The following is a 14,677-nucleotide window of genomic DNA, read 5'->3' as shown; positions in this document are numbered from 1 at the left end:
ATTGAATTCTAAAAATGTTGAAAAAAAATGGTTTCTCTGAATCACACATCTAAAAAGGAAAGCCAACAGACAATGCTGGAGGGGAAGGAAAAGCAATGAGAATTAGGGAAGCAATGGCTCTTAGGAAGGAAAAGGTTTCTGGCAAAAATAATATGTTCTGGATTGACATGTGCAAGTAGTATCTAGCTTTACAAGGGTTTCTGAATATATCCTTTGTGAGGGTTAAATATCTACATTGCTTTTTAAAAGCTAGCTCTTGGAGTTCCCGTCATGGCTCAGCAAAAACAAATCTGCTAGTATCCATGAGGACACAGGTTCAATACCTGGCCTCACTCAGTGGGTTAAGGATCCGGCATTGTCGTGAGCCATGGCTTGGATCTGGCATTGCTGTGGCTGTGGTGTAGGCTGGCAGCTACAGCTCTGATTGGACCCCTAGCCTTGGAACCTCCATATGCAGCAGGTATGGCCCTAAAAAAAAAAAGAAAGAAAGAAAGAAAAAAGAGAAAAATAAAACTCTCTTCTCCCTTCTTCCCTTCTTGTTTTCCTCCCTTCTACGTGTACACATTTATTGAGCACCTACCACAGGTTAAGCCATGGGTTCCACACACAGAGGCTGCACAGCCCAGGTGTTTGAGACCTGACAGCCTGACTGGGGAGACAGGTGGACAGATGAGCTACACCTCCACACTGGGAATTTGGAGTTGAGTGTGGCCATGCCGGCCTGCGGGCTCTCTGGAAGAGCCATGGAGGGGCTGCTATTTGAGCCAGCCCTGAAGGACAAGTGGCATTTGACCTGAGGTACCATGAGCCAGTGCTGTGAGGGGGGGATCTGAACTTGTGGGCTTTGAGCCTCCGGTCCTTTGAGACTCATGTCCTGAGTGGGTGAGTTTGGGACAGATGTGGAAAGGCCTACACTCCACACTCAAAACCCTGCCATGCCAGGACACCTCTTCCCTTCCCCCTGCAGACTGCCCCTACTTAACACTGGTTCCCTGGGACTTCTTGCCTCAGGGTCTCTGTTGGAACAGCCCCCCCTCCATCCTCCCCCACCCATTCCCTGCCTCATCAGCATCCTACAGCTCTTGATGTAAATTTCCCTTCCTTGGAAATGATAGAGAGACACACATAAACACTCCATCTAATGTTTCTGCTATTTTTCTTTATGGCCTTTAACAAAAACAACAAAAATGATTTAACTTACATCTTTAAATTTATTATAACTGCCTTTTCTCTTACACTCTAAGTTCCTAGAAATCAGAGGAAAAAAAATTTTTTTTTGATTCATGGCTGCACCCTCCATCCCTGACCAAGTGCCTCTTTGTGCATTGCTGATCCTCAACCAATGCTGGCTGGTTCAGCGAATGAGTGAGTGAATGAATGAGTGAGTTAAGATTCAGTTTAGAGGCCACCTCTTCCACCAGCCTTCCACATGTTGAGTCTGGAACAGCTGTCCCTTTCCTCTGTGTGTCTCCTTAATGCCTGTTCTTACCTGATCCTAGCACTTACTGCGAACATAAAATCGAAAGCCTTTATTTGCTTGCTCTCTCTGCCCCAACTGAGAGCTCCCTAAAGGCCGAGGTCATCAGTCTTGCCAGTCCAGTGACACTTTGCCCTCATAACAGGAATGTTTTCCCAGGTGGTGGGAGGAGGGTGGACATGTTCTGTGAGCTCTAAATCACACCACCCTCTGCATCCTGTGGGAGGAGAGACTGGATGAAAAGGGCTTCCTTTGGGGCTCCATGGCTAGGGTTCCTGCACTGTGGTCCCAGCTCCCTTGTTGTTGATGACTTAAGGAAAGCAGGGCTGGTCCCTTCTGCTGATTGTCAGCTCTGCCTCTGCATCCTGTCTGCCTCACAGACTCTCCTCTTTGCAAGTGGAATTATACCCAGAGGCCATTGCCTGTGCTCCTTCAAGCTGTGGATAATGAGGTTGTAGGCTGTGTGAGAAAGCAGTGTTTGAGCAGCCAAGAGAAGCACCCCCACACTCCCCACCTTCCCCCATCTTCTTCATTTGCTCCCCAGGCACCAGCCAGACTGGAGGGCTTCTCTCAGTGCAGGATTGCCCACTCGAGGTACATCACATAGATGTCAACTAGGACTCTTAACAACCAACCTTAGGAGTTTAAAGGGTGGAGCTTAAGGCAGGTTGGCAGCGTGGGAAGGGGATGTGTGAATAGGTTGTGATTGTAAAGAGGGTGGCAGGGTACTCGCTGAGATGGTGACACAGAAGAAGGAATGTCAAGGAAGTGAGGGCGTTAACCACACGAACACCTGTCGGAAGAACATTTCAGGCAGACGCAATGGTGCCAAAACCCAAGGTGGGCACTTCCTAGAGTGTATGACCAGCCGGGAGGTCAGCGAGGTGGCAGCGGAGTGAATGCGGGCAAGAGTCATAGGCGGTGATGTCAGAGGAGAGGTTGAGGGAACAGATCATGCGAGGCACTGAAGGATTCTGGCTTTGATTGAGTGAAATGGTGTCCGCGGAGAGGTTCGGAGCAGAGGGAAGACACAATCTGAGCTGCATTTCCAAAGGATCGCGATTGCTGCTGGGTGGAGAACAGACTATAGGGGGACAACGAAAGGCAGAACGAATGTAAAAGGGCCATAGGATGATCCAAGCAAGGGCAGCATGGATGGTGGCTTGGACAGGGTGATGGCAGCAGAGAAAGTGACAAGTAGCAGCATTCTGCATATGGAAGGTAGTGCCGACAGGACTTCCTGAGGTACTGAAACTGGGGTAGGAAAGCAAGATTTAAAACACACACACACACACACACACACACACACACGACACAACTTAGATTTACAAGGAGATCCTGCTGAATAGCATTGAGAACTATGTCTAGATACTCATGTTGCAACAGAACAAAGGGTGGGGGAAAAACTGTAATTGTAATGTATACATATAAGGATAACCTGACCCCCTTGCTGTACAGTGGGAAAATAAAAAAAAATGGATGATCCTATGATTTTGCAAGAGAAAAAAAGAAAAAAATGAAGATGCTGTGCATTGAGACAGAGGAAGCAGTGAATGGAAGAGTGAAGAGGAGGGAAAATTAAGTTCCAATTTCACTTGTTCAATCTGGGAGGCTTATGAATCTGGGGTTTAGGATAGAGACCTGAGTGGAAGATACAAATTTGGGATTCATCCCCAATATAGGTGGCATTTAATGCCATATGAATATGGTGAGTTTAGGTGGAGAAAAGAAGGAAAGCCTAGCCTGGTACTATCTAGCATTAGGAGGTTGCATGGACATCCAAGAGAAATTAGACACACTGGGAAAATTGAACAAAGTGTATTTTCTGCATGCTCTACCTCACCCGCTCCTTTCTCAATCTTCTTGAAAAATAATCTAACTTCACAGTGCCCACTTTCTCCCCGTTTTGAAATCTAGCTTTGGCTCTAAATCTGTCTCTGAACCTTCTTTCTCCAAAGCATCAAAGACTTCCAGTGAAGGATCCTCAGTGTCATTCAACACTTTTATAAGCACTCCTACCTTTCCAAAACTCTCATCTCCCTAATAGAGGAAATAAAATGTGACCACAAGCCTTCATATCTTTGAGAGTCTAACGCTGTGGATTACATCACTTGGGACCCCTGGTTGGTTGACTTCAGATTGGGTCCATCCAAGGGGAGACTGGTGGGCAGAAGGAGAGGGAAGTCAGGGTTCATTTTTTTCTCTGCTTTCTCCCTGTTTTCTTTCCCCATAGCTGGCAATGGCTGCATCCACCTCCTTCAGGACTGCAGTCCTCACTGAGCAATGGCAGAACTTTTTCTTCTACTGGTTTTAGCTTTTTTGTCTCAGTTTCTATGACTGGATCATCCTTTCCCTGTGCCCTAAATGCTGGGATTCCATCGTCACCAGTTTTCTTTTCTTTCCTCACACCACCAGCTGTTGATAACCTTGTTTTACCCCATGGCTTTAGCTACTACGCACCTTATACATTATTAAATACAACTATAGGAGTTCCCACAGTGGCTCAGCAGTAACTAATCTGACTAGTATCCATGAGGATGTGGGTTTGGGGAGAAGCTTGAGTATATATATATATACATATATATATATATATGTATGTATATATATGTGTGTATGTATATATATGTGTGTATATATATGTGTATATGTATATATATATGTATATATGTATATATGTATGTATGTATATGTATATATGTATATGTGTATATATATATATATATGTATATGTGTATATATATATATATATGTATATAGTCTTTTTGCCATTTCTTGGGCCGCTCCCGCGGTATATGGAGGTTCCCAGGCTAGGGGTCTAATCGGAGCTGTAGCTGCCGGCCTAGACCAGAGCCACAGCAACGTGGGATCCGAGCCGCGTCTGCAACCTACACCACAGCTCACGGCAACGCCAGATCCTTAACCCACTGAGCAAGGGCAGGGACCGAACCCGCAACCTCATGGTTCCTAGTCGGATTCGTTAACCACTGCGCCATGACGGGAACTGCGAGTACCTATATTTTTAACAAATATCTTGTTCCTACCATACAGTCAAGAGACTTCAGTTTAAGAAAAGATGGAGGTGTTCCCTTGTGGCATAGTGGGTTAAAGATCCAGCGTTGTCACTGTAGTGGCTTGGGTGGCTGCTGTGGCATGGGTCCAATCTCTGGCCCAGGAACTTCCTCATGCCACAGGCTCAGACAAAAAAAAAAAGAAGAAAGAAAAGAGGAAAGGAAGGAAGGAAGGCAAGCAACCAGACCTGGCCTGAGGCTTGAATTCACAGTCCCATAGTAGAGATTCCTATCATATTGTACCTGCCAGCCCCATCCTTAAAGTTCCTGTCTCTGACCACCCTATGGAACATGGTGTCCCCTCAGCATGCCCTCTCTTCTGTACCCTGCTTTGTTTTTCTCCAGAACACATTTCATATGAGACATTTATAATTATTAATGTGCTTGAAGTTCCCTCCTGGCTCAGCAGATTCAGGATCTAGCATTGTCACTGCTGTGGTTCTGCTTTCAGCTGTGGCACAGGTTTGATCCCTGGCCCAGAAACTTCTGCATGCTGCAGGTGCAGCCAAAAAATGAATCAATAACTAGAAAACTCTGCCTTATAAATTATACCTCACTCCAGAGATAGAACCTACCTCCAGTGATTCCTGTGAGATCAGGAACAGTCTGCAACACCTGAAATCGCACTTTCTTGGCTTCTTCCTATTCCCTATCTTGCTTCTTCTGTTTCCATAAAGGTTCCTCCCAAGGATACTTGGAGAAGAAATCACCTGCATCAGATCTTTGGCTCAGAATCCACTTGAGGAGAACCAGGCTAGGACAGCCACTGTGGCTGAAGCAGAGAGAGGCAGGGCAGGGGCAGGGTTAAGAGTTGGCGGGCCGGGGCTTCGACTTTTTTTTTTTGGATATAGAATCCTGGTCTATATCCCAAGAGCAGTGGGTTACCACTGAGGGATTTCAAGCAGCAGAAATCCCTGGGTTTCTAACCATCTGTTACCAATCCCCAGGTTTCCCCACTCCCCCATTTGGTGCTGTAGGCTCCAAACTTTTCAGCATTTCTCAGATGGCCCTTTCACAACCCACTTGTCGGCTTTGGCCTCGGTCTTCCCTTTACTTGAAAAGCCCTCTCCTACCTCTCTACTCGGGTAACTTTATGTGTCCCTTGAGACTCATTTCAAGTATTGCTTCCTCCAGGAAGCCTTCCCTGACCTACATCAGTCACATTCACTGCCCCACCCAGCACTGGACTAGATGCTGCTTCTCTGTGTTTCCCCAGCATCCTCTTCTTACTTTCATCATTCACTCCCTTCAGCAAATGGGCCCTTGTTGGGGGAACTTGCTCAAACATTTCATTACAGATGGGGCAAGTGATCAAAAAAGTTTAGTGACCTCAACCCAAGATCCTGAGCTTCTTGAGAGCTCAAACTTCTCACCCTTTATTCCTTAATGTCTTATTCAGGGCCTAGTAAAAACTAACAATTGCCTACCTGCTTACGATGTGTCAGGCCACTGTCCCAAGCATTTCACATGCTTTTTAAAAAACTTATGACAATCCTGTGAGGAAGGTACACATTACACCTATTTTATAAATAAAACAAGTGAGGCTCGGAGAAACGAAATAATTCACCTAAGACCACAGAGCTAGTAAGAAAGATTCAGGTCGAGGCAACATCGACTTTAGAACTCAGCCTCTGAAACAACATTGAGGACTTCCCATTGTGGCTCAGCAGGTTAAGAACCCAACATAGTGTCCATTAGGATGCAGGTTCTATCCCTGGCCTTGCTCAGTGGGTTCAGGATCCATGGCATAGAATCTGGGAAAATCTCCTGAAACAGGGGTTTGGAATGGCAGGAACTTCAAAGATGGATTTGTTTTAGGATCTTGACATTATTCCTTATTAAGCTGCATGACTTTGGGGAAATTACTTAACCTCTATGTGCTTGAATGATCTTACTTATATAATGGGGGTAATTGTGTGTACAGCACAGAATTGATGAGATAATTAATGAGCTAAGTATTTACCAGCCACATAGCTATCCGTAGAATTTTCACCGAGAGTCAGGCACTGTTCTTTGTATTTGCAACCCACTTAATTCTAACAACACTTTGGTATAGAATCTATCATTCACACCATTTTATAGATGAGAAAGTTGAGGCATTGTCTTAGCTTGAATGCATAAACTTGATGCAGATCTTGAGACATAGATTTGATTGCCAATAATTTGTGGAGAGGTGCAATAAACACGAGAGCAGTGGGGGAAAAGAAGGCAGCCATACCAGGTGCATTATTAAGCTCGCTCCGATAGTGGGTGAATAGAACTTAATCCTGCAGGGAACGCTGGAAAATGGTTCAAAGCAGATCTGGGACAAGAGGGAAGGGAGCTGGGGCATTTATACCCCCATATCTCTCAGTTGTTGGTCAAAGGCTGCCCCTAGGAAATTCTGGGCATGCAATGAATATTGAAAAACTGGCTTCTGGAGGCCCAAGGATAGTCCTCCAACAAAGGTGCAGAGGCCGGCCATGGAAAGTTGGGCTGGAGTGAATGAGAATACAAGGGACATATGGAGGGATTGGCACCAAGAACTCACAATATCTGCTGTAGGTCCCAGAGGTTAAGTAACAGAATGGAGATTTGAACCCAGGCAACCTGGCTCTAGAGCCCATTTTGTTAACTCCACGCTAAACTGCTGCTTCTAAATTGCTGGTCACATAAAGTGTGGCTCTTGTAGCGGCTGCCATTGCCATCATGATTATCGCTCTTTGGTCCCGCCTTTAGAGATTAACCCCAAGGGCAAATAGTCAAGTCATTCCTTCCACCTTTGTTGTCTTGAAAAGACTGAGTTTGAAATGGGGGTTCCTTAGTTCAAGCCCCTAATTTATAAAAGGGGATGTCAGATTGGATGATATCTATGGAAGTTTCCTGTCTGAAAGTCTTTGCTCCTTTCATGTGGCTTCTTCAGCAAAGTTCAGGGTGCCCTCCTGGTAAGGCCAGGTCAGTAGGTGTCCCTGGCTTGACTATCTCCGCCCCTTCAGAAAGCAAGCTCCTGATTAACCAGGACTGATGGTAATTTATGTTCTTACAAAATCCTCCTCGTTGGGAACAAGCGAAAATTAAACTGCTCACTGGAGTTGGTAACAGATGGTTGGCTCCATCTCTTTTCTGATGGAGACCCCCCCAGAGAGAGTAATTGAGGGCATCCTGTCATAGGAAAGGGACTGAGGGGGTGAGGGGGGCTGAGGGATGGCTGGGAGTCGTCTCCTTGGCACATAAGCCATTCTGATGTCTCCCCATTTCTCAGTGAAGGAGAAAATCAAATACAACCCAGAAGGAACTAGAGCAGTTTGTAAATAGGGCACGCTGGGATGCCTCCAGCTTTTTTATTCCACTTTATTTATTTTGTTTTGCTGTGTGTGCGTGCACATGTGTGTGTGAACCCCCAAAGCCAAGTTGGAAGTTTCCCAAGCATCTGGCCCAGGAAAACCAACTTGACCAGTCCCAGGGGAACCCCTGGCAGGATCTGGAGGCTGCCCGGGCCCTGCTCCTTCCTGCCAGTACTGGTCTTCTGCCAAAAACTCCATAATGCTAGTTTGAACCAAGAGCTGACACAAGATTCCTTATTATTACTCAACTGAGGAAGAGGAAGGAGAGGGTGAAATGTACTGCAGTACATTGCTGACAGCATTCACACACACAACCTCACTGCACCTCCTAAAGCTTCTGTCTCCCTTCTCTAGGCATCACTTCAGGGTCCCTTGCCAAATGCCCATCCAAAGAGAAGGGTCCTTTTTTTGATGCCCAACTCCAAAGGAGCTTTTTTGAGAGGATGTCAAACAAGTACAATTTGGGGCATAAAAGACCGCAGTGCCATAAAGACCTAGTTCTAATCCTTCCTCTGCCACTGACAAGCTGTGTGTCCTTGGGCAAGTCACTTAGCCTCTCTGACCTCACTCTTTTAATGTGTAAGAAGATCTTATTTTGAGGATTACAGGAAACAGCATAAATAAAGCAGCCAGAAAAGGGCCCAGCACATTATACTTAATGCATATTTGTTCAAAGATTCACAGAATCTCAGTCTGAAAAGAAACAAATAAACAAACAAAAAATCCCTTTGGAGTCACTCTCCTAGATTTACCAGTGGCTGGTTATGAACTCGCAAGGGAAAATTTAAATGCATCCAGGCCCTCTTTCTTCCTGTCCTCTCCAGGAGACAATGATGGCTCAGTTACCTATCCCCTGCTTCTCCTGGAACACACACATAAACCCTTCTCCCTTACCCCATGGAGCCAGTAGATAATTTAAGGACTTCTAAATCCATAACTTGGTTTGTCCTCAACAACGCCAAATGCCCACAAGTCCAGGAGCCTTCTTTTAATAACATTTCCCATATAGTTAATGCAGCATGAGTGTTAAAGTTTTGAACCCAGGAAAAAAAATCATCTATAATTCTATTGTCCTAATATAAAGTCCTTATTCCATTGGCAAACAAACTTTTCCACCATTTCCAAGGCTTTTTTTCACCTAAAATTCAGTAAGCCCTGGACTGGATCCTCGACAAATAACATTAGTGGGAAAACTGATGAAATCTGAAAAAAAAAAAAAAAAAAAAAAGGTCTGGAGTTCCGTTAACAACAATGTATCGATACTTTTGACAAATATATTAGAGCAAAGCAGGATGTTAAAATGAGGAAAAGCTAGGAGATAGGTATGTGGGAGCTCCCTATACTGTCTTTGCAAGTGCTCTTTAAAGTTATTCTAAAACAAAGAATTCATTTTTTAAAAGACAAGGTATAGAGTAGGAGATATCATGTGTAACATTGTGTAAATAAATGAACAAATGTGTTTGTTCTTCCTTAAGAACTCTTAAATAACCAATACCTTTCATAGTTTAAACGTATAATCAGTTATAATTTTTGTTGCCAAAAAAAGTTCACCTCAAAATGTTTCATTCTATTTTCTTCTGACTCTGCTACTTTTTTTTTTTGAATCTTTAAGTTTTATTGAAGTTGACTTACATAGTTGACTTATAATAAAGTGTTAATTTCTGCCATACAACGATGTGATTCAGTTATACATATACACATATCCATTCTTTTTCAGATTCTTTTCCCATATAAGTTATCCCAGAATATTGAGGAGAGTTTTCTGTGCCATACGGCGGGTCTCCATGACCATCTATCTGTTCCATATACGGTGGTGTGCATATGCCACCTCTTTCTAGCTCTTTTCACCTCTCCTGCCTCTATTTCCACACCTGTAAAATTGGGATTATAATAATTTCCAAACATTATAGTGAAGATTGAATGGGATTATGAAGTGCCTAGCCAATCCCAAGTACTAGTTAGTGTTATTATCATTCCCCTATATTGATTCTTTTTTTTTTTTTTTTCCATTTCTTGGGCCGCTCCCGTGGCATATGGAGGTTCCCAGGCTAGGCGTCGAATCAGAGCTGTAGCCGCCAGCCTATGCCACAGCCACAGCAACGCAGGATCCGAGCCACATCTGCAACCTACACCACAGCTCACCGCAATGCTGGATCCTTAACCCACCGAGCAAGGCCAGGGATTGAACCCACAACCTCATAGTTCCTAGTCGGATTCGTTAACCACTGAGCCACAACGGAAACTCCACCTATATTGGTTCTTAATCCAACTCCAACACTAATAAAATGATTAAATATCTCTGGACTTTTGTTTCTTATCTGTTGCTCAAAACCATCTTCAATGACAGCATTAGCTCCATGGGTATATGTTGTCATGTTTCTCTAGAGATAGAGTAAAGCAGGAGAAATAAAAATAGCCAGAGTGCTTTATTATCTGCCAAACTGTCATAAGAGCCTTACATACATTACTTGTTTAATCCTCACATCAGCATATGAGGTAAGGAGTCCCTTTTAAAGATGAGGAAACTAAGGTTCAGAGACGATAAGTACCCACGGTGATTCCTGATTGAGTTGGGCTTGAACCAGCTGGTCTGGCTTCAGATCTGGTCCTCAGCCCTGATGAGCAAGGAAGGGCAGCTGTGAGCTGTTGGTGCTTCAACTCTCACAGTACCTGGAGGTTAAGCATACCAGCCAGCAAGAGGGGTCTGGGAGAGGCACCCCCAGCACCCACCACGAGGGAGACATGTTTCTGCCCCGAAGCGATGAATATCACTGCCAATCATATGCCATCGGCCAAAACAAGTCTTTTGGTCAAATCTAACATCAAATGCTCTGGGCCCTGAAGGAAGAAAACTACAGTTACTGGTGAGTAGCACAAATGTCTCGTGAGTGCTATTAAAATAGAGGGGTTTTCTTAAAAGGATAGAAGCACTTGGTTTATATGGGAATGGAAGTTGATTTAATAATGATTATTACCATATTATTATAGAATGTATAATTATATCAAATAGCTTTTGTTGTTATAATTTTTGTTAGCAATTTAACAAATAATCCTCTTCCTCAGATTTTACAAGCTCTGCCACTTACTAATTGTGTGACCATCTAACAGGACAACTGTTCCCAGCTGCCTGGGACTGAAGGTTCCCAAAAAACACGGGACTTTTAGTGCTAAAATCAAAACAGTCTCAGGAAACCAGAACAGTTGGTCACCCTACTTTGACAAGTCTCTTAACCTCCCTTAGCCCATTTTCTACATTTTCAATGTGGAAGATGGAAGATCATAAAAAAAATCTTCTTTTTAATGTTTTTTTTTTTTTTTTTTTTTAGGGCCACACCTGAAGCATATGGAAGTTCCCAGGCTAGAGGTCAAATTGGAGCTACAGCTGCCAACCTACACCACAGCCACAACAACGAGGGATCTGAGAAGTGCCTGAGACCTACATCATAGCTCACAGCAATGCTGGATCCTTTAACCCACTGAGTGAGGCGAGGGATTGAACCTGCATCCTCATGGGTACTAGTGGAATTCATTTTTGCTACACTGCAACAGGAACTCCTAAAACCTACTTTTACATGGGGATTAAATATATGTGTAAACACAGCACAGTTCCTTGGGCATGGAAAATTCCTCACATTCTGAGGATATCATAAAACACCATCATTTCCACTTTATAGATGACAACCTTGAAACCCCAGCAGGTGATGAGACTCACCTGAGGTGCACAAGTCCACATATGTGCAAGTCTGTTCACTGGGCTGCAGAGATCTGACACTGTCCTGGGCATGGCCCTGCCCAATGCAATTGTAATAAATACTTACATGCAATAAAAGTGTTTCCCTGCAACATTCAGATTTTTTTTTTTTTTTTTGCCTCTCTGTGATTTACACCTCCTGCACCTAGCTTGCATGTGCTCCTGTTCTTGTATCTGTGGGAAATGCCTCTTGCTGTTGGATTTAGAAACCTAGCTGCACCACTCATGATACTTTCATAAAAACCTTTCCTGGAGGGATGGGGACCTCCCTTCAGGGAGTGATGAATTACAGTTCCCCTGAAGGAATAGTAATCTCTTGCACTTAGGATGCCCATTATACCTGGCAAAGGTCTTCCATAGCAATCACCCCACTTGCCAGTCCCAATAACTCGTGAAGAGGCAGAAGCCATCACCCCCTTCATTCTTCAGATAAGGAAAGTCAGGCCCATGCAGGTGAAGCAGCCCCAGACAGGTCTCCATTCTACCAGAGTTCTTTCTGCCATAGTTAGCACCACAGATGGCTCCTCAGAAGTCATGTTCTGCTAAGGTGACCAATCATCCTGGTTTGCCAATTTTAGCTGTTAAAGTCACCTATCACAGGACACTCCTAGCACTGCACAAACCAGGATGGTTAGTCCACGGCTTTCCTGACTGCCTCCCAAACCACCTCCCTTCTCCTGTTACATACATTTATATGCATCCTATGCTTCTCTGTTGTAGCATTCATTACAGCTGTAATTAAGCAGTCCATGGTGGAATGTGTTATTTAACTTTGTCTTGTCCACTAGACTATAGCTGGAAGCAAGCAATGACCAAATCTGCATCCCTTTCTCCTAGCGCATTACATTATGCAGAGGAGTCTCTCAATAGATCTTCCTCAAATAAATAATTACATACATGAATGAATGAATGAACTCAGTACATATTTGTTATAAGAGGATACCTTAGTAACCCACCTTTGCTCAGACTGGCATTCCCCAAAATGTCTTCCTTCCAGGAGTTGTTAATATTAGTTACAAAAAATTTGTTTCCTTGGTGAAATAGGTACCAGAACTCTAGGTTAAATGGAATCTATCAGATTTCTTTATTTTGCAGGGACTTTGGTGTTTACTGAGTCAAGTGTATGCTGTATTTTCCAAACAGTTTAAATATGAGCTCTTTTATCAAAGCATTTGGGAAACTTAAGCTCTGAAAAAATATCTTTTGAGAAATATTGGAATAGATAATTAAACATCTATAACTAAACTAAACTTAATAGTTAAGCAAACATGTGTGCTTGCTGCCAACTCCATTTCCAGTCTCCCCTGAGGCTGCAGTCATTACTGCTATTATTGGTACCCTCATTGTTGTTCCTTGTCAATGGACAAGAGAAAGAAGAAGATAAGCTTGGCCTCTTTCCCAATAAGCCCTGACTCTCCAATCTCCTTCACCTTCCAAAGCAAGCTAATGCTCCCTAAAAATAAATCACCATGATATGCTGGCTTGTTTCCCCCAAATACTCCTATGGGATGACAAGGCTATTCCAGCTGTTCTTCCTACAGACCCCATATTCCCCTGCAATCATGGGCCCCATGACCACTCTTGGAAAGTGAAAGGCAGCTCTTTGGACATCTCATCAGATTGGAATTTGTGACCAAACTTCATTTCACTAGCTAAGAGCTGAGTGCTCAGTGGTGAGGTAGCTAGACTCCTATATGGCTTAGCAACCTCCCAAGTCATTATTCACATGTAATGACTGATCAGTCACCTAGAGTCTGTAGAAGAAGAGAAATCAAAGAATGGGTTTGCTTAGCTGTCATGAATGCTAAAAGAACTGTAGTGAGAGGAGGTGGGGAGGAATAAATAGCACCTGTTCCTGAGGGGATGAAATAATGCTGCATTTCAAAGTAAATTTAAAACTGTTTTGAAATATATCAGCCAATGATGGGGTACAAACTCATTTGTCAAGATGAAAAGTAAGGAGAGAGTTGATCAACTTTTCATTCTCAGAAAGGGCAGGAAGGTAGGAGGTAGACTTTCCTGCTATGCCAGCTCTATTCTACACACGTTCATGTGTTAATTCTTTCATTCAACAAAGATTCATTGAGGGTCGATTATATGTTGGGCACTAGGCAAGTTCCCATGGGAAACACAGTGGTCAGCCAACAAAACACCACTTCTGCCTTTACAGGGCCTACACATCAGTGAGGGAGAGCATAAATAATTGGGTAGTCGTACTGTGACAAGTGCAATAAAGGAAAAGATAGAAAGATACCTGGTGCTGGTGACTAATATATAAGAAGATACGACCTAATATGAGCAATCAGAGGAGGCTTCCTTGAAGAGGTGACATTCCGGGCTGAGCTCCAAAAAGTGAGCCGAAAGTCTGTCGTTGAACTTTGTGAGATAAGCATTACAATGCCACATACCAGGAAGTCTTTTTGGCTGTGAGAAGAAACAAATGCAACTAAAAATGCTGTAAGCCTAAGGAAATTTATGTTATAGAAGACCGGAAGAAGCAGAGTTCCTGGGTTGCTCAATTAAGTAGCTTGAAAATGTCATCCAGAATGAGGTTTGTCCATCTTTGCACCCTGCTGTCTTCCCCAGCAGGTCTTGTCCTTTGGTTTGCATCACTTAGCCTCATGCAATGGCTGTTACAGCTCTAAGCATCACATGAGGGACGGCATTCTGAGGCAGAAGGGTGAGGGTTTCCTCCCCTGAGGCTTTTTCCATTGAAAAAATCCTTTTCCAAAGCCCCCAGCAGACATCCTTCTCATGCCTCATTGACCAGAATTTCATCCCATGTTCTTTCCTAAACTTATCACTGGTGAAATGAAAGGAATTGCCAACACAATCCTCTTACATCAAGACTTTAACTCCCACTCCCCAGAAGTTTGTGGTTGCTTTGTATTTAAACAAAGACAGGATTTTATTAGTATGACAGAAGATAAGAATTTTGCTCACAATCAATTTTACTGTGAGAAAACTGATATTATAGAGTCAAACAACTTGGCTTATATGACTTTATTTTTATATATGTATTTTTATTAGAGTTGATTTTCAGTGCTGTGACCATTTC

General features: G+C 43.5%; 1 protein-coding gene across 3 annotated transcripts in view; it reads right to left on the bottom strand.

The window, feature by feature from the left end:
• Window positions 1-14,677, bottom strand: part of OMA1 (OMA1 zinc metallopeptidase) — a 177,154-nt gene that overhangs the window by 59,237 nt on the left and 103,240 nt on the right. Inside the window, exon 10 of one of the 3 annotated variants that reach the window (XM_084964974.1) lies at window positions 7,829-9,071. The exons of 1 other annotated variant lie outside the window; for it this stretch is intronic. The gene's annotated coding sequence lies outside the window, so the exon portion shown is untranslated. Of the gene's footprint in view, window positions 1-7,828; window positions 9,072-9,858; window positions 14,044-14,677 lie in introns of those variants that run through there. One more of the 3 variants, XM_084964977.1, reaches the window with a different exon arrangement.

This window comes from Sus scrofa, chromosome 6 (genome assembly GCF_054392235.1).
Source record: "Sus scrofa isolate SSC_HxYL_T2T_F1_AM1 chromosome 6, Sscrofa_HxYL_maternal_Yorkshire_Landrace_v2.0, whole genome shotgun sequence".
Classification (NCBI taxonomy): domain Eukaryota; kingdom Metazoa; phylum Chordata; class Mammalia; order Artiodactyla; family Suidae; genus Sus; species Sus scrofa.
This window is presented reverse-complemented; position numbering and strand designations above follow the sequence as displayed.